This window comes from Mirounga leonina, unplaced genomic scaffold (genome assembly GCF_011800145.1).
Source record: "Mirounga leonina isolate KUSES-001 unplaced genomic scaffold, KU_Mleo_1.0 Mir_151, whole genome shotgun sequence".
In the NCBI taxonomy this organism is placed as follows: Eukaryota; Metazoa; Chordata; class Mammalia; order Carnivora; family Phocidae; genus Mirounga; species Mirounga leonina.
This window is the reverse complement of record NW_023270377.1, coordinates 33243195-33265059: the sequence shown is the minus strand read 5'-3', so window position 1 is coordinate 33265059 and position 21865 is coordinate 33243195. Positions and strand designations below refer to the sequence as shown.

Below are 21865 nucleotides of genomic sequence, written 5' to 3'. Positions count from 1 at the left end.
AAATAGACATCCCACTCTAACAATGATCCCCTGCCAAAACCATTTCAAACATTCACATTTCTTCACCTTTGGCTGTCAATTGCACAGGTACGTTGTTTTTCATGGCCTTCATAATCATTCTTATTGTCTAATCATATATTTAACAGGTGTCATTTTCTCACTTTCAATTTTTTACACTATTTCTACTTTTGTGTCCATTAATCAATCACTAGCATTTCTTTTAGGGACAAAATGGGGTTTGTAATACTTATAAAATACCTCAAAACTGTATATATATATAAGACAAACATGCTACAAATAACAATACTGGCTGAATTGAAAATGACCATCTGATGATGATCAGCAGAGCTGAATCTGCTCTGGAGTATACTCTGTCCCTAGCCAGAAAGTTCCTAAATTATACATTTTAAGCAGATGAGTTTGCATTTAAAAAGATTTATAAGAAAGTAAACCTACCATGCAAGAACAGGGCTTTTTGTCCTATACATTTAGAGATAATAATTTTAGATGTCTTGTGCTTGACATTTCATTTCAAGCCAAATATTAAAGGTGTAAAGAAAATTTCAGCCCGATGTCTTGTTTGCAAAGGATAATGAATTTACATTCATCTAGCCCAAAGTAATCTAGCCCAAACTACTGAAGTGGAAAGGGACACTGTTTCTCTGTACTTTCCTCAACAAATAGTGAGTAGCAAGAGAATGTGTGACAGCTAATAAGTATTTGTGATTCATCAGGGTCTTCAAATCACTAAGAACTAAAACCACCACAGCCAATACTGAAGAAGGTTTTCTAGATAAGGAACTGCTTGTGAGTCAATGATCAATTTTATAGAAGAGCAGCCACATTATACAACTGTGGCTGCACATTCCCTACTTTACCTTTTATAAAGTTAGGCAAATAATCCAAAAGCAAAAAAATATTAGACTTTTTCAAGAAAGCAAGGTCTAGTCATTATCAAAAGCCATTTTGTTTCATATTTCACATTTATATCCTCATCAAAGTACAATGACAGTTAACAAAATAGTACCCCAATTATGAGGAAAAGGTTAAATCATACTTCCATAACTACTCTTTAAGAAGTTATGAAAACAGGATTTAAAAGAAAATATCAAAAGATAAATTTTACCCATCTGGAAAATCCACACATCCAATGTGCTGGAGTACCAACTATGGCATCTAATAAAAGGTTATCATTATCCCTGGATTTTATTTTCAAATCTTAGAAGTACAATATTAACAATATTAAACACGTTAGTAGATGTGTTTCCCTTTCCAATTTGACCTTACGATGAATAACACATATTGGTATTCAAAAGTTAAATAGCACCTTTGTATTTGTAATGGACTATGAAGTAACACATACTATACAACTCATTTATTTTTTACAGATTCTTATTTAGTTCTCCATATTCCCTAATTAGTAATATTAAAATTGAGAAACCTATGCTTAGATAACTTAATCCCTCTATGCCTCAGTTTCCTCATTTATAAAATAGGGACAATCATAGTACCTTTCTCCTAGGTTATGGGGATTAAATGAGTTAATATTTATAAAGCATATATAACAGTGCTTGACAGTAAACATTATTTATGTGTTAAATATAATTTAAAAGTTAAATAAAGAGGTAGAATTATAAAATACAAACCATATCAGGATGCCTGGGCAGCTCACTTAAGTGTCTTACTCTTGATTTCAGCTTAGGTCATGAACTCAGGGTCGTAAGATCATTTGGGCTCCGCGCTTAGTGGGGAGTCTGCTTGAGATTCTCGCTCTCCATCTCCCTCTGTCCCTGCCCCCTCCCTCTCTCTCAAATAAATAAATTAATTAAAAAAAAATACAAACAATACCATTTCATGTACCTGGTTATCTGGACATAGAAGATTCAGGATTCAGATCAGTTCCTACCCTCCCACATTGTTAACAGCTCTACTCTCAAAAAGCACATGCTCTTATAAAAAGCATGGCTATATATCTCACCTGGCACTGCCACCTAGCACTAATTCAGGAGTTCTAACAACTATTCTTACCTAAGGTAATCGTTTCTTGTCACTAACTACTGGTGTTAGGGAAACTCTCACAAAAATTTCCCCAAATAAAAAGCCCACGGTGAGAATGCATGATGGGAGTATAGCCATTCAAAGGAACCAACAGAAACTATGTAGTCAAATTAAGTATATATGTCCCCTAAGATCCAGCAATTTTGCCCGTGGTAATTACCTATCTCAAAGAAATTCTCATATCACCCTATAAAGAGACATGTAGGAGACTGTCTCCTGTATTGCTATTAGTGATAGTAAGGTGAGGGCCTACTTGCTAGAGAGCAGATTGGTAGAATGCAGTGGATACATGCATGGAGCAACACAGCCCCAGAAATACAGTGCTGAGTGAATAAAGCAAGAAGCAAAATTAGAGAGCTACCATAATGATATTTATACAATAAATTAAATTTTTTTCTGCATTAAATTTATAAGGATATTAAAATGCTTGCCTTGTGGGCTGGAAAGTGGGGGAAATTTGGAGCAAGGTATGGGATAAAAGGGAAATTAAAAAAAAAACCTATGGAAACCCTACTGTTCTTCTGGCAGACTGCTTCTCATATAATTATTCTTGTGTCTCTTCAGTTCTTAAAATTTGAACATGTGCCTGAACAGGAAACATTTGCTTTATATATCACACCTACCTAACTAAAGCAGTGTAATTAGATTTCAACTAAAGAAATATTAAAAAAAAAAAAGTGAGATTGGGCCTCAATAGTGGCATTTTCAAGTGCTTGGTTATCTAGTAAAACTTTGAAGGGAAAAACGTTTAAGTTCAAAGACGGTAAGAATTTAAAAGTAGTGAATAAGCTACATTTTTTAAACTTCTTTCTTATCTGATGAAAGTCAGCCATAAGCCACCCTGGAAATTTCCATTCAGTTTCTCTCTCTTTCAAACACACAAACACAACACACAAAATATGCATATGTACACCTTTGTTTCTCATTATAAAGTAATATATTAATTCAAAAAAATTCCGGGCAGTAGAGAAATGTGAAGAATCAAATGAAAGCTACTTGTAATCTTTTACCATCTTTCACTAGGAGACATAATGTTAACATGCTGTTTAGCAACCTACTCATTCATCTTCCCATGTCAACATATTATCAATCTATGCCATTATTTTAATGTGAATTACACAGTACTCAAAATATACAATTATATAAGCACTGACAGTTTCCATCAGTGACTTCCTAACAATTAACAGGTCATTCATCCACTTTATTTATTTTTTAAGGATTTATTCATTTATTTTAGAGAGAATGTGCGTGAGTGTGGTGGGGGAGAGGCAGAAGGGGAGAGAGAGAGAAAGAGAATATCCTCAAGCAGACTCCCCACTGAGCATGGAGCCCGACTTGGGGCTTGATCCCAGGACGCTGAGATCATGACTTGAGCTGAAATCAACAGTTGGATGCTTAACTGAGCCACCCAGGCACCCCTATTCATCCACTTCAAAACTCAAGAATCCACAACATGGGTCAGCAAACTTTTTTGTAAAAAGCCAGGTAGTAAATATTTTAGACTTTGCAGACATATAAGGCTTCTATCATCAATTATCTTTGTTGTTTTTTTCAACCCTTTAACAATGTAAAAACCATTTTTAGCTCGCATAACTGGCTGAATCCATAGGCTATAGTTGGTTGACCTCTGGTCTATACCTCAAATCATGGTATTTTGCACCACAGAATATAAAAAACTGCAATGACACCAAACTTTTACAGAAAATGCAATAAACAGCTGAATAAGTATTAACAACATCATCTTTTCAAAACTCTACTACTAGACAGGAATTTCATCTTTTACTTGACATTCCAGCATGACAGTAAGTATCGGAAGAAATAGTACAGATGTAAAATCCTTAAGATAGAATTGCCTACTAATTACACATCCCTAGTTTTATGCCTTTTTCCATCACCCATTTTTTTTCAAACTCGTTTCTATAAAAAATCATGATTGGCTTAGAAATATGAAAAACAAAGCAAATTATTATCTGGCAGTCAAAAATAATTTAGTGATATCATATGGTAGTTTAGTCAAAGAAAATGGGATAGAAAATACCTCAAAGATACTAAATAAACTCAAACCTCAAAAGGGTACACTTCAGTCTCACATTCACAAAATCATGTTGATTTATTTCTCCAAGAGAAAGAACAACTTGACACTTAATCTCTATCTGGAATCCTATATCCTTTAAGAGAGCACTCTCTTCTCTGTATGATCTGGCAAAAGAGCTACATGATGTTATATAGTATATTCAATTCTAATTTTGCAAAAGCCCTTTTTTTTTTTTAAGATTTTATTTATTTCTTTGACAGAGAGAGACACAGCAAGAGAGGGAACACAAGCAGGGGGAGTGGGAGAGGGAGAAGCAGGCTTCCCGGAGCAGGGAGCCCAATGCCGCGCTCGATCCCAGGACCCTGGGATCATGACCTGAGCCAAAGGCAGATGCTTAACGACTGAGCCACCCAGGCGCCCCAAAAGCCTTTTCAAGATAGGGTTTTCTTAGAATTTCTAAAGAGTGGAGACTGAGTTTAGTATGAGTTATTTAAATATTTGAAAGTTTGATAAATGGAAAAAATACGATTTACTAAAAGGGTTATTATTATTACATTATACCTAATAAGGTACACATTTCATCATCTTAACATACGACAGCAGAGCTCCTCTTAGGAGCTTTTTGTTTGGGAAAATACACAGAAAAGCCACTTGTGGAAGGTGAGGCCTTGCAGCATCAAAAGGAAGGCTAAACTGCTCTGCGTAAGACTAGGGAAATAACTGCTTTTTCTTTCTCTGGAGAGGAAGAGAGAAGGCAAGGGAAAGAAGCCCCATCCAGATGGCAGGAGCTCAGAGGCCAGAAGAACATCAGCAATTTGTAGAAATCTTAGGGAGGGTTTTGGTTTCCCCATGACACGAAACTGAAGGTTCAAACCAATCATTTAGGTTTTAAAGGGTCTGTCTGGACACTCAGCTGACATCTGGGTTATAGACATATTAAAATATTTGTTCACAACAGCAGTTGGTGTCAAGAATTTATATTCTGGGATATTAATAAAATCACCATAGCTATTATATTTTAAAAATCTTTTTTTTTAAACAGAAATTTATGTCCTTTTGATTAAAAAAAAAGGAAAAAACATTATAGGTCTTCAAAAGTGAGTAATGCAGAGTAAATGGCATTACAGAGTTTGGGATTTTCTGTTCTCTTAATCAAAAATGGGGGGAAACACCTTGAGCAGAAACATTTTATACAACAGATTCCACAAAAGAATATGTACTCTATTTCTAGAACCAAATAAATCCTTCCCCAACAAATCATAAAGTATTTTCTTTCAATGTTGACTGGTAAAATTTAGGTATTAGATTAAATCAAGAGACATCATCACCTGAAAACCTATAAAGAGTTCACAAAAGATTAAGAAACTGAACAGATGTAATCATGCTGGCAGACTTAAGAGTATTACTGTATAATCTGCTCTTCAGAGCTTACTTTCAAGTAAAATAGCTAAGAAGACCCCTTGAAACACCACTTTAACACAGCAGTAGGATGGGTAAATACAAATTTTAAAAACAGAAATAATTAAATAAAAGGCAGAAAACCCATGTCTTCCTTTCTTTTTGTCCCCTCTAACAATCAAATGTAAACTTGCTTTTGGTGGCTTAAGATAATCCTAAATCCTTCAGTTATTTTAAATTTATAATACTTAAAAGCCTTCCAAAGTAGAAGTTTCCAAAAAATGCCAAAAGAAAAACTGTAAGCACTACAGCTCTTCAGATCAACAAAGTAATCAGTGGCAACAGGACGTGCAATCTTATATGACCAGGAACAGGGTGTAACTTAAAATGGGGGTGAGTGGTCAGGACAGAATATTATAAACATATTTATAAACATACATACTTCTAGAATAATTTCTTTTTTAAAAAAAGATTTTATTTATTTACTTGAGAGAGAGAGTGCACACACAGAGGGAGAGTGAGGGAGAAGCTGAGCAGAGCCTGATGTGGGACTGGATCCCAGGACCCTGAGATTATGACCTGAGCCGAAGGCAGACACTTAATGGACTGAACCATCCAGGAGCCCTCTAGAATGATTTCTAGAATTCTGCATATCTAGACATATAACCATTTCAGTACTGTAATTCTACAAAGAGACGTTCAAACTACATTGAGGTTTAAATATTAGTCATTTTTTCCAAACCAGTTGTCACAACTCCAGCACTTCAAGATAAAGGGGAGAACTGACATGAAATGGATGATTCTGGTTTGCCAATGAAATTCAGGAACCAAGTAAGAACAGATCAATTTTTTGAGCTATGGCTATTATCTGCCACTCAGGAGACAATTAGAGTGAGCTCGTTGGGCACAGTAAGTAGGCCGCTGCGAACATTTAGGAACCCTCTTTCACCACCTGCCTTATTAATAGCTAGTAGCCCCAGTTCTTCAGGATTTTATCATGGGCCTTCTCCTTTCTCTCCTAAGGAATCTCATCTACTTCAAAGGCCTTAATTTCCAATTATATTATAATTACTTCCCAAGTCTCTACCTTTATCCCAAATTGGCATATGACTTTAAACTGGAACTCTCAGTATCAGCTTATAATCAATAGCATAAATTCATCACTTTCCAAACTGAAATTATCTTCCCATGAAATGTTTTTTCCTGCTTTACTAATTAGTTAATATTATCAAGTCACCTGATCAGCAGAGCCAAAAATCTAAGAGACATCTTTCTTCTCCTCAATACTTGCTTTCCATGTAGTCACCTATTCCTGTCCTCCAAGCTTGTTGCTATGGCCTTAGTCCAAGCCCTTCTGTCTGGCTACCTGGTCCACCAGCCTCAGCCCTTCTGTCTGGCTACCTGGTCTGCCAGCCTCAGCCCTCTTCTACTCTGAGCTAGTGAGTCTCTTGGAATGCCTATTGCTACTCAGCCCACTCCTCCCCATTCCCTTAGGGTACTGCTCCTTATGCTTCAGATGTCCTCCAAGTCTAAATGTGAGCACGCATGGGTGCCTGCGCGCAAACACACACACACAACTTTTGTTAATTTGGTTTCTCCTGAAGATTTTTCTATAAGGGAAAAATACAGTAACTATGGAAACCAAAACAGAGTTTACTTGATTGTTCTATTGTATATTAAGAGCAGACATCCTGGCATATTGATTCTTCTTCAGTGAGTTTGCTTAGTGTGTCTTTTCCTCCAGACCTATCAACTCAGAGTATACTGAGAAAACTTCAGTTTCTAGATGTGAACAATTTAATAGGAGACCTCACTGTCCTGTGAAACTTTTCCCGAGCAGAAACTACTTCTTCTGACAATGAAAACAATCCAAAACTTCCTTGTTAAATTCATGACTTTACTGTAGAATATAACAAGTGAAACTAGCACTATAGAAGTTTTCTAAAATCAGTTTATGTTAAACAATTGATAATAAAGACACAAGAACCTTCTGTGTTTCAAATGAAAAATGCATGACAGAGAAATATATTTTCAATTCTGTTCCAAATTCAGTCTTTTCTAATAATAATAGCTAACACAGAGCACTTACTATGTGCTAGGTACTGGAATAAATGCTTTATGCACATGATCCTTTTTAATTCTCACAACAACCCCAAAATGTGATTATTATTATTGTCATCATTTTATAGATAAGAAAACTAAAGCTTAGAGGTTAATTAACTTGCCCAAGCTAGGAAGAGCCCAGAATCAAACCCACGACTATGTTTTTCCAAAGCTGGGACCTCCAACCTCTGGGCTCTACTAGCAAGAGACTAGGAGTGTGAAGGACAGTGAGTGTATGTGGTTTGAGAAATTCTACATCTCCACTCCACTTCGTAAAAATACATATTGATTAATGAATAAAGAAAAACAACAAGCCTCCAAATTTCTTTTTTAGTCTCCAATTTTTTCTTAAGTGCTTTATAATTTATTTTTAGAAATAAGTCATCTGATATCAAAGTTGGCTGTATTAACAATGAAGCAGAATGATCTGTTTTATGTATATCATATGCCATAAAACTCCAAATCTGAGTTTGATTTTGTCTTTTTTTAAAAAGATTTTATTTATTTATTTGAAAGAGAGAGCGCGCACACAGGAGCAGGGGGGAGGGGCGGAGGGAGAGGAAGAAGCAGACTCCCTGGTGAGCAGGGAGCTGGATGCAGGATTTGATCCCAGGATTCTAGGATCATGACCTGAGCCACCCAGGCTTTAAAAAAAAAAAAAAAAAAAGGGCTGTTTTACAGTATCAAGAAAATAATGCAGATGTATTACCATAAATTGGGAATAATTCTGTTATGTGTTCTGAGCTGCTAAAATTAGTGGAATATAGACCAAAATAAATCCTTATTCCAATAAATTAAGTCCACCTGTATCTTAGTATCTTACAAATGCCAGGTATTCAATACTTATTGAATGAATGAATCAACCTCTAGTCAAGTTACATCCTTGTAATCTATAGTAGGGAGAAAAATGAAACTACATTAGAAACCTAAGACTGTCAGAGTATTTGAAAATTGACGGGTTTCTTAGCCCAATTTATAAAAATCTATATAGGCTTCTTAAGAGTTTCTATAAGAGATGTTAGTTATGGGCAGAGCAATATCAATTAAGCCCACCAGTTACAAGGAAGTTGCAAACATTCCCTAGAGATGGGTTTGACACACTGGCAAAACCCACAAAATATTTAATAGCAACCCCCCCCCCACAGGGTTTCTTATTTTAAAAATATTGGTAGTAAGATATTTTCCCCCTAAAGTTAAGACACAGAATGATAAAAGTCCAACTGCATGGGAGGGGGAAAAAAGTCCTTAGATAGGACAGACCGAAAAGAATCTAATGACTCAGGGTCATTACTATGACTAGCAATCACTGCATTATAACATAGTGACAACAGCTATAACCTCCAGGATTATAAATTCTTAAAGAGCACTTTCCTCCTACAATAAATGGTGTGAAATGCTAATTTTTTGGAGATTTTAAGTCTACTTCTCATTTTGTTCTCCCCCCTTACCGGGAGGCTATCAACCATTACACTTTGCTGTTGCAGTGTGCCTCTCTGCTTTCCAACCTGCTGTGGCTGAGAAACCAGATAACCAGGTTATCAGAGAACCCAGAAGATGTCTGCATGAGACTGAACCCTAGGACCTGCTTTTCTGCCCTTGACTGGTTCTTCAAGTACCTCTTTCTTTCATCTCTCCAGCAGTAGGGATTTAGTTGGCTTGCTTCTCTTCCTTTAGCAATCTTGTCAAGTGCTTTTCTCACCTGTTCTTTTTTCTCTTCCATAGGCTGGCTATGAGAATACACTCTGTCCCTTCTTTACTGTCTCCTAAGAAAAGTATAGGTTCTTCTCTCTTTTGTGAGAATTTTAATGTTAATTGCTATAGAGAAATACAGAGTGGATTACAAACATGGGAAAAATGGTTTAGGAAATAGTAAAATTTTTCATTATGATTTACTCCTTAATCAGTATTTACTGACTCCTCATCTTGGGTGTTACCAGAAGACTATGTGCTCACTTTCTTTCTTGCTACAACACTATAAGCTCTTTAAATGAAGGTATTTTATTTTTGTATGCCCTAAAGCTAAAAGCAACGGGTACATAGTAGGCTCGCAATACATGCCTAACTATAAGCTTAAAGATGAAAAATGTCAATAAACTGAACTACAGAAGTAATTTAATGAACAAAACTGACTAATACATTTCAGTCCAACATCAATTAAATGAATTGCCTTGAAAAATTAAGCAAAGATTGAACATTTGAAAGAAAACACTTATTTTCTTTATGAAAAACTATGAGTTGGCTGTTAAAAGGGTGCTTTATCATTTTTATAGCAATAACACAGTACCCACTTTTCTTGTAAAAACTAAAAAGAACTAGTTTTCAGTGTCATAGGAAGGCTAAATTGGAATCTTTGGCTTGTTGCTTAGTTTTATCATGTTTTCCACTAGCAGCATTTGTAGCTGTTTATGGATGCATTTAAAATAAGCCCCACATCCATTTAAGAAACAAAAACAGATGAACATAGGGAAAGGGAAGGAAAAATAAAATAAGATAAAAAAAGAGACAGAGAGGCAAACTTAAGAGACTTTTTTGTTTGTTTGTTTTCATTTATTTATTTGACAGAGAGCGAGCACAAGCTCGCTTATGAGTTCCTGAGGGGGCGTGGCAGGCAGAGGGAGTGGAAGAAGCAGGCTCCCCACAGAGCAGGGGGAGCCTGATGTGGGACTTGATCCCAGGACCCCGAGATCTTGACCCAAACCGAAGGCAGTCGCTTAACCAGCTGAGCCACCCAGGCGCCTCAAGAGACTCTTAACTATAGAGAACTAACTGAGGGTTGTTGGAGGGGAGGTGGGTGGGGGGATGGGCTAAATGGGTGATAGGCATTAAGGAGGGCACTTGTTGGGATGAGCACTGGGTGTTATATGTTAAGTGATGAATCACTAAATTCTACTCCTGCAACCAATACTACACTATATGTTAACTAACTTGAATTTAAACAAAAACTTGGGAAAAAAAATTAAGTGACAAAATAAAGCTAATAAAAAATAGCCCCACATCAAATGAAAATGATCAAATATCTTCTTAAAAACCTCACAACTGCTAAGTCTCCTCTGTAGTCTTCTTAATTTGTGACTAAAAATAAAACAAAGGAAAAGAGAGTGATTTAGCTTAGTACTAGCTAAAGAGATACAAGTATTTGAAAAAAAAAATTTTTAAGTTGTTAGATTATGTGCTTTAGGAACGGTAGTACCATCTCAGAGACATTTTAGTTGGTTTCTAGTCTCCTCTTCCTTTCTTCCTTCAGACAGAAAATGCTCTTTCTTAACCAACAAGTTTCCCTTTGTTTTGATTTATACCACTGGCCTGAATAACCTCAAAGTATCACACACAACATGCCTATGACTCAAAGCAGTAAGAATAGAAGCAGAGCTTTGGCACTTGGACCCCGAACATGTGTTTACTTTACTTAAGCGATGAATTTTTGAGAAGTTCATTTTCTAAGCTGACATGCATTTTAAATATAAAGAAGTAGTTAAGTTCTCCTGGAAAGGTCACAAAACCATGGGAAATGGGGCTGCTGTAAATTCAGTCATCACCTGTGGGCCTCACACCATAGGCATGCCCTCCATTACCCTCTTAAATGTTCTTTTCTGAGACGTCTTTTATACTCATCTCTGAACCCCCATCTGTTCTCCATCTCTCTTACTTTTATTCCTCACACCAATAAATCCACATAATCTATAGCTAGCTTTTTCTCCAAACTCTGAGAATTAAGTATAAGCATAACCTCAATCATGTACTTGCACACTCGTTAATGTGAGCATAAATTAGCAATCCTCTTAGAAGAACTGGGTGGCTGGAAGACAGAAGGGGGAGAGAAACTTATTTTTCATCATATACCTTTCAATTTGTCTACCATATGTATATGTCCACCCAGTGAAAAAACAATGAAATATATGTTACTTAAGTCTCTACTCCTGACTTCTCTAAACTTTGCTCTACCAGTTATCCCTATCCACTAGCCACACCCTCCTCCTTGGCCTATTATAATGCTCAAAATCTTCCACTTGATTAAAAACAGATAAAATTAAAATTTAAAAATCTCCCTTCCTCAAAACTCTGGGTTCCCCTCTAGCTACTGCCTTCTGTCTTCAGTCAAGCTTCTTCAGAGTATTTACTTTCCCTTTTCCTCATCTTTTATTCATACCTCAATCCTACTACAATCTGAGTTTTCCTGAAACCGCCTTCCCTTCAGTCACCAATAGGCCCTGCTAACCAATCCAATGGTACTTTCTTAGTTGTTATTTTAAGTATCTCTGGTGCAATACTGTTGACTACTCCCTACTTCAATTTTCCTACGGCTCTCCTGAAGCCTACATCTTACAATGAATGCACTTTCTCAAATCCCTTCATTGGATCACCCAGCTCTATTCCCATGATCCTTAAATGTTGATACTTCCTAAAGTTCCAACCGTGACTGTGTTATTACTGCTGTTTTTCATTTACCTTTGTGTAAATCAACCACTACCACAGATTAAACTACCTCTTTATTGTTAATAACTCCCAATCTGGCTCTTCGGACCAGGCTTCTTCTGATATCCAAATTTCTCACAGGCTGACTGTAATTCTTGAACTGATCCACTGAACAGTAGATACCTCCTTTCTTTCACCTTCCACATCCAATCCATTACCAATCCTGTATAGTCTCATACCTCAAATTTACCCATTTCTCTTCATCCCCTCTTCTATCATCCTAATTCTACCCATCATTATCTCTTAGTCTACAAACCAACCTCTTAACAGGCCTCCATGCTCAATTTCTTGGTTTCTCTCTTCTCTGTAAGACAAGAAAAATGTTTTAAAAGCTAAACTCCTTAAAAAACAAAAACCAAAACCCTAGAATAAAATCCACACATCTGGTGTAGTCTAGCCCCTGACTACTTCTCTTTCTTCATCTTGCACCACTCTCCTTGCTCAGACTCAGCTAAAGAGACACAGCCTTGTGTCAGGCTTTTTTACTTCCTCATCACACTCTCTCCTATCTCTGGATCTTTGTAAGTGTTCACTGTACCTGGAATATTCTTTCCTCTTGTTCTTTATATGGTAACTACTTCTCACTCTTCTAATCTCAGCTGAAAAATTATCCTCAGGGAGAAGTTACCAGTCCACCTGATCCAAAGTATCTTCCCTTGCCATCTTTATTTTCTAACTCAGCATCTAAATTGTTTCTTTCACAACACATATTACAACTTACTTCCAGGAAGGAAGGGGAAGTGCCTACCTTCTCCCTTTCTTCTTCCTTGCTGATCAGAATAAGAGTATAATAGCAGGAGCTTAAGCAACTCATTACATATTTGTTGTTAAATGAACTATTAACTGAACTGGTGGGTGAATTCTTTCACCATTAATGCATATATCAACTCTACTGTAACACAAAATAGTGTAACGCTCTTAAATTAGACCCTATTTTATTTGAGCTATTCCTTCTTTATTGTCAGAAAGCTTTCTAAAGAGAAAAAACTTGAACTTTGGCAAACACGGACAGAGGTATATGGATAAGCTTCAAAGACCTCAATGATCTTTACAACATGATTAGTTACACCTCTATACCACGAGTATGCTCATTTTCTAGCACAAATAAATCATAATATAGTGTGGTTAAACCGGATATCCCCAAGGTTATGTGAGTCAGTAGTATAGCTAGGAACATTACATATTAAGAAGCCTGTTACATAAGAAATGTCAATAAAATTACCTGAGCTAACAACTGGTCAATCAGCTGCTTATTGGGCAGTTTTCAATAAATGCCTCTTGAATTAAACTGAAAGACGGAAAAGAGATTTAAAAAAAAAGTATACAACAGCATACAACAGTATACAATCTGCCCTAAGGGAGGTTAAAGATCTAAGAAATCTAAGATCTATTAGGGAGAGCTGTAATGAGTTCTATGATCTAGATTAAACCTAAGATCTAATGGTCTAGGATATCAAAGAGAGGATAACACCACCAGATAATAAATATTTAATGAGTATTAAATTATACAGTCAGGTGCAGGGAAAGCTCTTTTCTAGCTGAAGTGGTCTGGTTTCATATAGGAGTAAGATTTAAGTGGGTTCCTCAAGGATGGAAAGATTTGGATAGTGAGAAGAGGCATATCCAGTAGGTAAAGGACAAAGAAAAAAAAGCCCCAGAGCCAACAGCAGACAGAGCCAGTCTGGCAGCAGTATACAGACCAATTTAAGTGGGAATTATTACTGGGAAAGTACTTGGAGCTTTGAATTTGACAAGTTCAGATTAAGAAGTCTGAACTTAATACCACAGGAAACAAGTTTCTAAATGGAAAGTGACATCTGAGGGGCACCTGGCTAACTCAGTTGGGAGAGCATGCAACTCTTGATCTCAGGGTTGTAGTTCGAGTCCCACGTTAGGTGCTTCAACTCTAAGCAGCAGAGATTACTTAAAAATAAAATCTTTTTTTAAAAAGTGACATTTGAGAAATAAAACTGGAGTCAGAATATAGGATGAATTTCAACAATGGAAAGATTAGAGACAAAAATAATTTAAAATTTTTATCACATTATGCCTGGATTATTGTAATAAAGGCATAAAAGAGTTGAATGGAAACAATAAGAGGGATCTGTGAGACAGTGAAGATAGGACTTGTTAACTTACAATTTGGGACTAGATGAGCTTTATCCTCTCCTAAAAGATAATTACATCTGGCATATACCTCAATCATTTGACTTCAAACTTCACAATTTTTGTTGCCCCTCAATCCCTAAGACCTCTCTTTCCCAGACATTTGTTTCCCCATGACCCCCAAACTAGATTCTCCAACCACACAATATATCCCAGCCAAAACAAAGGATTGTATTTACTAGCTCCTTAAAAACACCAGGAAATTCCCACTCCTGTAACTTTGTTCATGTGATTTCTTCTACCTTTAATCTCTCCCTCCTTCTACATATTCGAAGTGTAGCCATTCTTCACATCCCCGTTCAAATGCCACTTTTCCCCAATGCTAGATTTCCCAGAAGTCCCAACTTGAAGTAAGATTACTTCCCAATACTCTCCACTTTTCTCTAAGACATTTTTTAACCATATAATTATTCCTTATCTCCTCTGATAAACTATATACTCACTACAGCATACATACCCAATTTATTTCTGTATTACTTCCTCCTCCTTTCATAGGAAGTTGAAGATCTTGATAAATAATATATGGCAACATGTAGTATAATGGCTAGGAGCATAGACTCTGAAGACAGACTGCTTGAGTTTGAATCTAACACTGCCATTAGCTATGCGACCATGGGCAAGTTACTTAACCTCTCTGTGCTTCGATAACTTTATGTATAAAATGGAAATAGTAGATATTTCATAAGGTTGTCAAAGGACTTGGCTTAGAACGGTGTAAGCACCATTAAAGTGTTTATTAGTGGGAAAATACTGAATATTCTGTGATAGTTGAGTAAAGCTTTATTTATTCATGCAAAGCAAAATGTCAAAAGTAAAGCCAGTTTCTAGGTACTAAGAGGTACATACAAATTCTTCCTAAATCCTCCATGTTTGCCCTAAGGGTTAGCTGTGCCCTTTAAAATCTCCCTTATGTTAACAATAGTTCTGTTTTAGTTTGACATTTCAATATTCTGAGAAAATATTTAGTACAGCTTCCACCTAATTGATCTTCTTGCTTCCCGTCTTATCCCCTTTAATCCATCCTCCACAAAGGTCAGAGTAGTCTTTCTAAAATCAATATTCAATGTTTTTCCTCTGTTAGAAACCCTCTCCATGCCATCCCCTTTAGGATAAAGTTCAGCTCCTTAGTGTTTCATACAAAATTGTCCTAATATGGCCCCAGCCTAATCTCCAGCTTCATCTCTCAACGCTTCTTACCATGAAACCTAATCACCTGGCACACCTCAAAGGCTTTTTGTATGTCATTCCTTTTGCTAGAACATCCCTGAATTAGTTTGCTAGGACTGCCATAACAAAATAGCATAGATGCCATAACAAAATACCACAGACTGAGTAGCTTAAATGAGAGAAATGTATTTCCTCACAGTTCTGGAGGCCAGAAATCAAATCTCAAAGTGTTCTCACATATTTTTTTTCCTCTGTGCACACATCCTTGGTGTCTCTTTTTGTTTCTAAAGTTCTTTTTATAAGGACACATGTCAGAATGAATTATGACCCACCCTAAATGCCCCATTTAAGTCGATCACCTCCTCAAAGGCCCCATCTCCAAATACAGTCACACTCTGAAGTTACAGGGGTTAGGACTTTAACACACAAATTTTGGTGGGGCAAAATTCAGCCCCAAACAATCCCTTTTCCTCTTCTTTGCCCAGGCTAATTCCCATATGTTTTTCTAAGACTGGACCAAGCCTTCTCACCCTACAGGCACAGTTCACTACCCTTTCTCTCTGTTTCTATAGAACCTCTGTATGCTGCATTCTGTATACTGCTATCCTATTAATACACTATAACAATTGTGTCTTTCCCTCTTCAGACTGTGTTTCTTAAAAGCAGGGGCTAAATCCCTAGCACTTAGCACAGTCTCTAGCCCATCAAAGGTATTTAATAAAGATTTGATTATTAAGGGAAAGTAGAAGAAAGAAGAAGGGCTTTGAAGAAAGGCAAGAGTGGGTTCAAATCTTGGTTCAACCATTTACTTACCTTGTAGCTTTGGGTAGTCACCAAATGCTGAATTACGTTCTATTTAAGGTAGTTGTACTGATAAATGATCTAATTATAATAAAACACCCAGTTGTGGGGTTGGTTCACAGTAGGTGCTCAGTAAATGCTGAAGATTATGAGCTTGCCTGGGTTTGACACCCAGTTCCACCACTTAGTAGATGAATGATAGAAGATGAATGACCTTGGGTATGTTAACTTACCCTCTGCTTCATTTGCCTATCTACAAAAACACCTCATAGTGCTATTGTGAGGATAATATAGATAAAACGTTAAGATAGGTATCTAACACATAGTAAGTATTACATAAATGTTTCCTATTACTACATGAACACTGCAGGTCTGAGCAAATATGACTGGAAGCCATGAATAATTTAGTCCCTTTATTTACTAAGTCATTTTAAATGTATTACCTTAATGCCTCAGATTTCTTAATAGCTAAACAAGATGGTAACTAAAGAGGTTCAAAAACTTACAGATAATAATAATCATGAAATAATATATTACTATCTGTCTCATTCCTTATATTGGTGTTTAACATATTTTGGATATTGATGTAAAATTTTTAAGAAACTGGTTTTTCTACTCTTTGTGACTACTGATGTTAACCATGATTTCCAGTTTCCAGTGGAAAAATAATACTCTTTGGCTCATATTTTCAATTGTAGAATCAGTAAACCTTTGAACTAGAAAGGACCTTTGAGATGAAAATCCAATCCTATCATGCCTTACACAAATAAACTGTGGTGGATTTGGAATGGGCTTTTGGGGTCGAAATGAGCAGCTCTGTGGGGTATAGGAATGGCAAGCAGAGAGAACACTTTGTTCAAAAGTACTAAAGCAGGGGTTCAGAACTTCTTCTAGATATTCCAGGTGTATAAGGAACCAGTATTAGGAAATAATGCTGGAAAATAGTTTTGAATCATCCAAACTTTAAGGTAATTTCTGATGTAGGTACAACTTACCTGACCTGTAACTTTGATGCAAGGCAGATCTAGGTTTGACTCTCCACTTGTAACGTAAGCAAACCCTATGAGCCTCAAATTAGCACAACAGGGTTATTATAGTGATTGAGTGAACGTATATAGAGCTCATGACTGGTGTGCCTGGCTGATTAAAAGTACAGCTAACTTGAACATGCGTTTGAACTGTAAGGGTCCACTTATACACAGATTTTTTTTGATGCAGTATAGTAAATGTATTTTCTTTTCCTTATAATTTTCTTAACTTTTTCTTTTTTCTAGTTTACTTTATTGTAAGAATACAGAATGTAATACGTATAACACAAAATATGTTAGTCAACTGTTTATGTTATCAATAAGGCTTCTGGTCAAACAGGCTATTAGTAAAGTTTCTAGAGTGTCAAAAATTATACACGGATTTTCAACTGTACAGGAGGGTTGGTGCCCCTAACGCCCCGGTTGTTCCAAGGGTCAAATGTACTCAAATATTTGTTCTTTCTTATAACTCCTTCAACATATGAATAAAAATCTGTAAAGTAACAAAACACTGTCTTTCATACATGTGATTGCTGAATGTTTGAGACTTTGTTGAACATTAATTTTAAAAATAGAAAGCTGGAAAAGCTGCTGAGATGATAAAGTGTCTTCATCCCTGCCCTTTCCCACCACCAAATGTCCTTCACAGTTTGTTCTGAAGTGTCACGTCAACGCTATTAACATGCTATTTGGAGATCACTGTAACTCAGACTTCCAATTCTACAGCAAAGATAGGAAGGTCAGGACAAATTTTCCTGAAATATATTTTTTTAAAAACTGGAAGAGTACATGTCATTTTATTTCTATGGTCTATTCTAGCTTGATGAATTTCCAGTGAAAAGTTACTGCTTCGGGATTTTCTCTTTCTTTCTTTTCTGGCTCAGAAATTGCAGCAATGAGCTGAGTTCACCGTTATTATTATGACCCAGAACTCTTTTAAGTGTTTGGGAGATTATCTTTACGCTGGTACTAAAAAGGGCATCTGCCAACATCTATTATTTACGCTTGAAACTAAAGTTAACCGTTTCTTTTAAAGCATATTTGGTATCTGGCTCAAAATCAATCGCAAGAAAAGCCCAATTCAGCATAGAAAGAGCTCTCTGCAATATCCTCTCCTTTCGCTGACATCACACATGGTGACCGAGGCTAAAGGTTTAACGTCCAGACACGAAAGCCGCTCATCGCTCAAGGATGGGGTTCCAGGTGGATGCTCTCCGGCAGAGATCTGAGATACTGCCAATCCTCAGAGGCGCAGCTGGGATGAATCCGCAGACCAGAGCCCAGCGCCTATCACTTCGCACCCACACTTGGGAAACAAACCACTTCCCACCGCGGGGCGGGGACCGGACGAAGACCCGGGCCTGCGATACCCAGCCTCCGGCTCTGATGTCCGCGCGTGACCTCCGAGGACCGGGAAGAGCTCGGGGCGGGAAGGCTCCTCCGCTTTCAGGAGAAGTTGGCAAGGGCAAATTCGAGTCACGCGCGGGAATGTTACTCACTGGCATGGCTCGACGTCCTCCGTCCTCCGCCCGCGCTCCCTCAGGGAGTAGGATCTAAAGCGGTTTCAGCCTGAGAGCTGCAGCCGAAGCGGCCGCCGCTGCCAGTAACCGCCCGGGCGTGGCAGGGACGGGCGGGCGACTTCACAACATCATCACTCGGCGACTTCGGTTTTGCAGCGACGCCGGCTCTCTAGCAGCCCCACACATTGGAGAAGAGCGAAGACCCACTCTCCCAGCAGCCTCCACGGCGCCAGCGCGCGACCTGCCGGGAATTGTGGTTTCCTGTCCGCCCGCCCCCTCACACTTCGGAGCTGTTGCGCGTTTGTCCCGCCCCCAAGCTAGAAGGCCCCGCCCCCTAGCAGCCTGGCCCTGGGGCGGGAGGCGGGGCCGCGACTCTGGGGCGAATGCACTCCGGGCGGACTGCCTGGGGCTGGGGCAGAGTTCCAGGCCCATAGCCCCAGTCCGGGTCGCGCCGCCTTGCTGCGCCCCGCGGCCCGCGCTGGGAGCGGGTCTTGTGCGCTCGAGGTGCCCCACGGCGGGCTGGGCTCCCGGGGCCCATAGGCCCCGCGCCGTTGGCCGCCTGAGGAGAGTCGCGCTGGTCGTGGTCGCCGCCAGGGTAATGAGGGGAGGCCGGGCCGGGGAGGGGAAGGGGGAGGGCTGGGTCGGGGACCTGAGGGAGCGCGGCTTGTACCGCGCACGCCTCGGGAAGCCCGAGGCTAGAACTCGCCCCCTTGCCTCGAACCCAAGCCCGGGCAGCCGGGGGAGCGGTGGCTGGAGTCAGCGTGGCGTGGCTAGGCGAGCGGCCCCTAAGTCCCGGGCCGCCCGGTGGCGGAGGCACCTGCGTTCGGTGTAGGCGGTGCTTGCCAGGTGCGCGGGGCGCGAGCTGCCCGAAGTGCTCTCTTCCCCCACCTCACCTTTGGCAGCGCTCCCGAGCCTGGAGGAGTTTCCGAACAGAAGACACCCTCTGGCCGAGGTTCTGTGTACCACCTTCGGCGAGTTCGCTTTCGCGATCCCCCAAAGCAGGACTCGGAAAGAACCTCTTACAAAATTAAATGCTCCAGCTTCGTTTTGTTCTCAGTATTTAAATTCAGCGTTGTGTTTTTTCCTCGTGGCTTTGTTGTGTCGAATACCTTTTTCCTCACAACTCGGTCAGGATTTTGTGACACAGCGTCTGCCTAGCACAGAGTCCGTCTGGCGCACAGTAGGCACTCAGGAAATATTTTTTGAAAGCATGAGTCACGATACTAAGTTTGGAAAATCTTACGGAGTTGTGCGTCGCTATAATTTTTTAAGATTTTATGGCTTCTCAAGATCTCTTTGAAAATTATAGTAATTTTAAGGCTCAGCAGTTTTTTTTTTTTTTTTTTGCATTCCCTCTAACAATAGCCTCTGTTGGATGCCTAAATTAACTCAAAATCCGAGTTCTGTAAATAAATGCGCCCTATGATTTTCACAGAAATTGTTAACCTTTGATATTAAAGCCTTTGGACGAACCATTCTATAATGGAGCAAATTTAAATTATTTATAAAGCTATATCCTAATTAGCTTGTTAGACACAAATGCAAGGGACCACACTGATGTAATATATTTAAAACTATAGGTCTGAAGTATGATTTCTTTAAGAAGGATTTGTATCCGTATCTAGTGAAAGAGCATGCAGGAGAAAATTATGACCGCGAATCTATCCCTCCCACCCCACCACCCTCTTGACCAAGGTGCAGTTGCTGCCTTGACCTCAAAATGTCTTGTAAAATCATCTCTTAATCGTCTGGCATATCTAAAGCAGAAATCTGTGGGATTAAATCACCCCCGTGGGACAATTCCTTTACTAGCAATTCTCATAAATCGGTCAGTTTCTTCTGAGTTTTTCTGAAATATAGATAATGTAATGGAATTTAAATTCTTTTGTTGTTTTTTAACTTACTGATACGGAGTGGAAAAAGAAAGAAACAAAATCCTGATAACCAGAAAACTGAGTTAATCACGACATCCCTCATCCTTCTGTCTGTGGGAATGTACACTGCCTTGTCTGCCCTGATCATCAGTGAGTGTCCTCAGTGCCTGACCATGGTAGCCATTCATTAAACACATATGGAATGAATACCTGGCTGCTTCAGATTAACAGTGTAATGACTTTCTACAGGTGTATGGTTTCTTCATTTATTTAGACATTTCCTTAGAGTTGATTAGGGGAGGTGAGAATTTTACTGGATCAAAAGGTATGAGTATTTTCATGGTCATTGAAACATTGCCAACTTGCTTTCCAAATGAGCCTTACCATTTTGAGCTGCCACTGGTAATATTTGAGTGTACCTTTCAGAGCATACACTCAAGTTCTTATATTGGTACAGTGTTTGGTAGTTATGAACCCTTTCAGATGAAGTATCTCATTTGATCTCAATCACCCTGGAAGGTGGGCAGAGCAAGTATTGCTTTCCCCCTTTTGTAATACAGTAAATGGCACTGCACTGCCTTAAATTGATGATAATGAATGGCAGGTGACAAAATAATCATACCCTTTCAGGTTTTTCTTCCTCCTGTTCTCTACTTCTGGTTTGTAGTGAATATCCTGAATAAATTCATATCTTTCCTTAGCAGTAAAATTGGATACTGCTTTATAATATCTGTTGTTTACACAGTCTTCCTTTTCTCTTTCATTTTGCTTAGATATTTATCTTGATTAAACTTGGGGATTTCATTAAAATAACAAACCACAATTAAGAAGAAAGAGATGGTTAGGTGTAACAAAACACCCAACACTAGAAAGTTTAGAACATTGCCACCCTTTCTGTTAGGAAAAATCTGGAAAGTTTTGGTGGTGCCTTTGTAGTTCCTTGAATCTGAAGAAGTTGCTATTTTAAACTTCTGAATCTGTTGCAGCGTCTTCATAAACTATTGAGATTAATACTCTACTGGTGAAAGTGGACAGGAATTATTTGTATAATCCTCATATCTTTCATACTTGTCAAATTCTAGGAAGAATAGAATTGAGAACTAAGAATCATAAGGTAAAAAATATTCAGCCTAAAAATATTATTTTTATGTGGAACTGAAAAGAAATTTCTCTTTTTTAAAAACACATGACAAGGAGGGGCACCTAGGTGGCTCAGTGGGTTAAGCATCTGCCTTCTGCTCA

General features: G+C 38.4%; 2 protein-coding genes across 4 annotated transcripts in view; one reads left to right on the top strand and one right to left on the bottom strand.

Annotated features, from left to right (window-relative positions):
• Positions 1 to 18940, bottom strand: part of TRAK2 (trafficking kinesin protein 2) — a 67013-nt gene extending 48073 nt beyond the window's left edge. Inside the window, exons 1-3 of one of the 2 annotated variants that reach the window (XM_035007383.1) lie at positions 18729 to 18940; positions 13290 to 13355; positions 12328 to 12371 (exon numbers count right to left, since the gene is read on the bottom strand). The gene's annotated coding sequence lies outside the window, so the exon portion shown is untranslated. The remainder of the gene's footprint in view (positions 1 to 12327; positions 12372 to 13289; positions 13356 to 18728) is intronic. The other variant, XM_035007384.1, reaches the window with a different exon arrangement.
• A 187-nt stretch (positions 18941 to 19127) lies between these two features.
• STRADB (STE20 related adaptor beta) overlaps positions 19128 to 21865 on the top strand; it is a 43836-nt gene continuing 41098 nt past the window's right edge. For both annotated transcript variants that reach the window (XM_035007385.1, XM_035007386.1), the window contains exon 1: positions 19128 to 19344. The gene's annotated coding sequence lies outside the window, so the exon portion shown is untranslated. The remainder of the gene's footprint in view (positions 19345 to 21865) is intronic.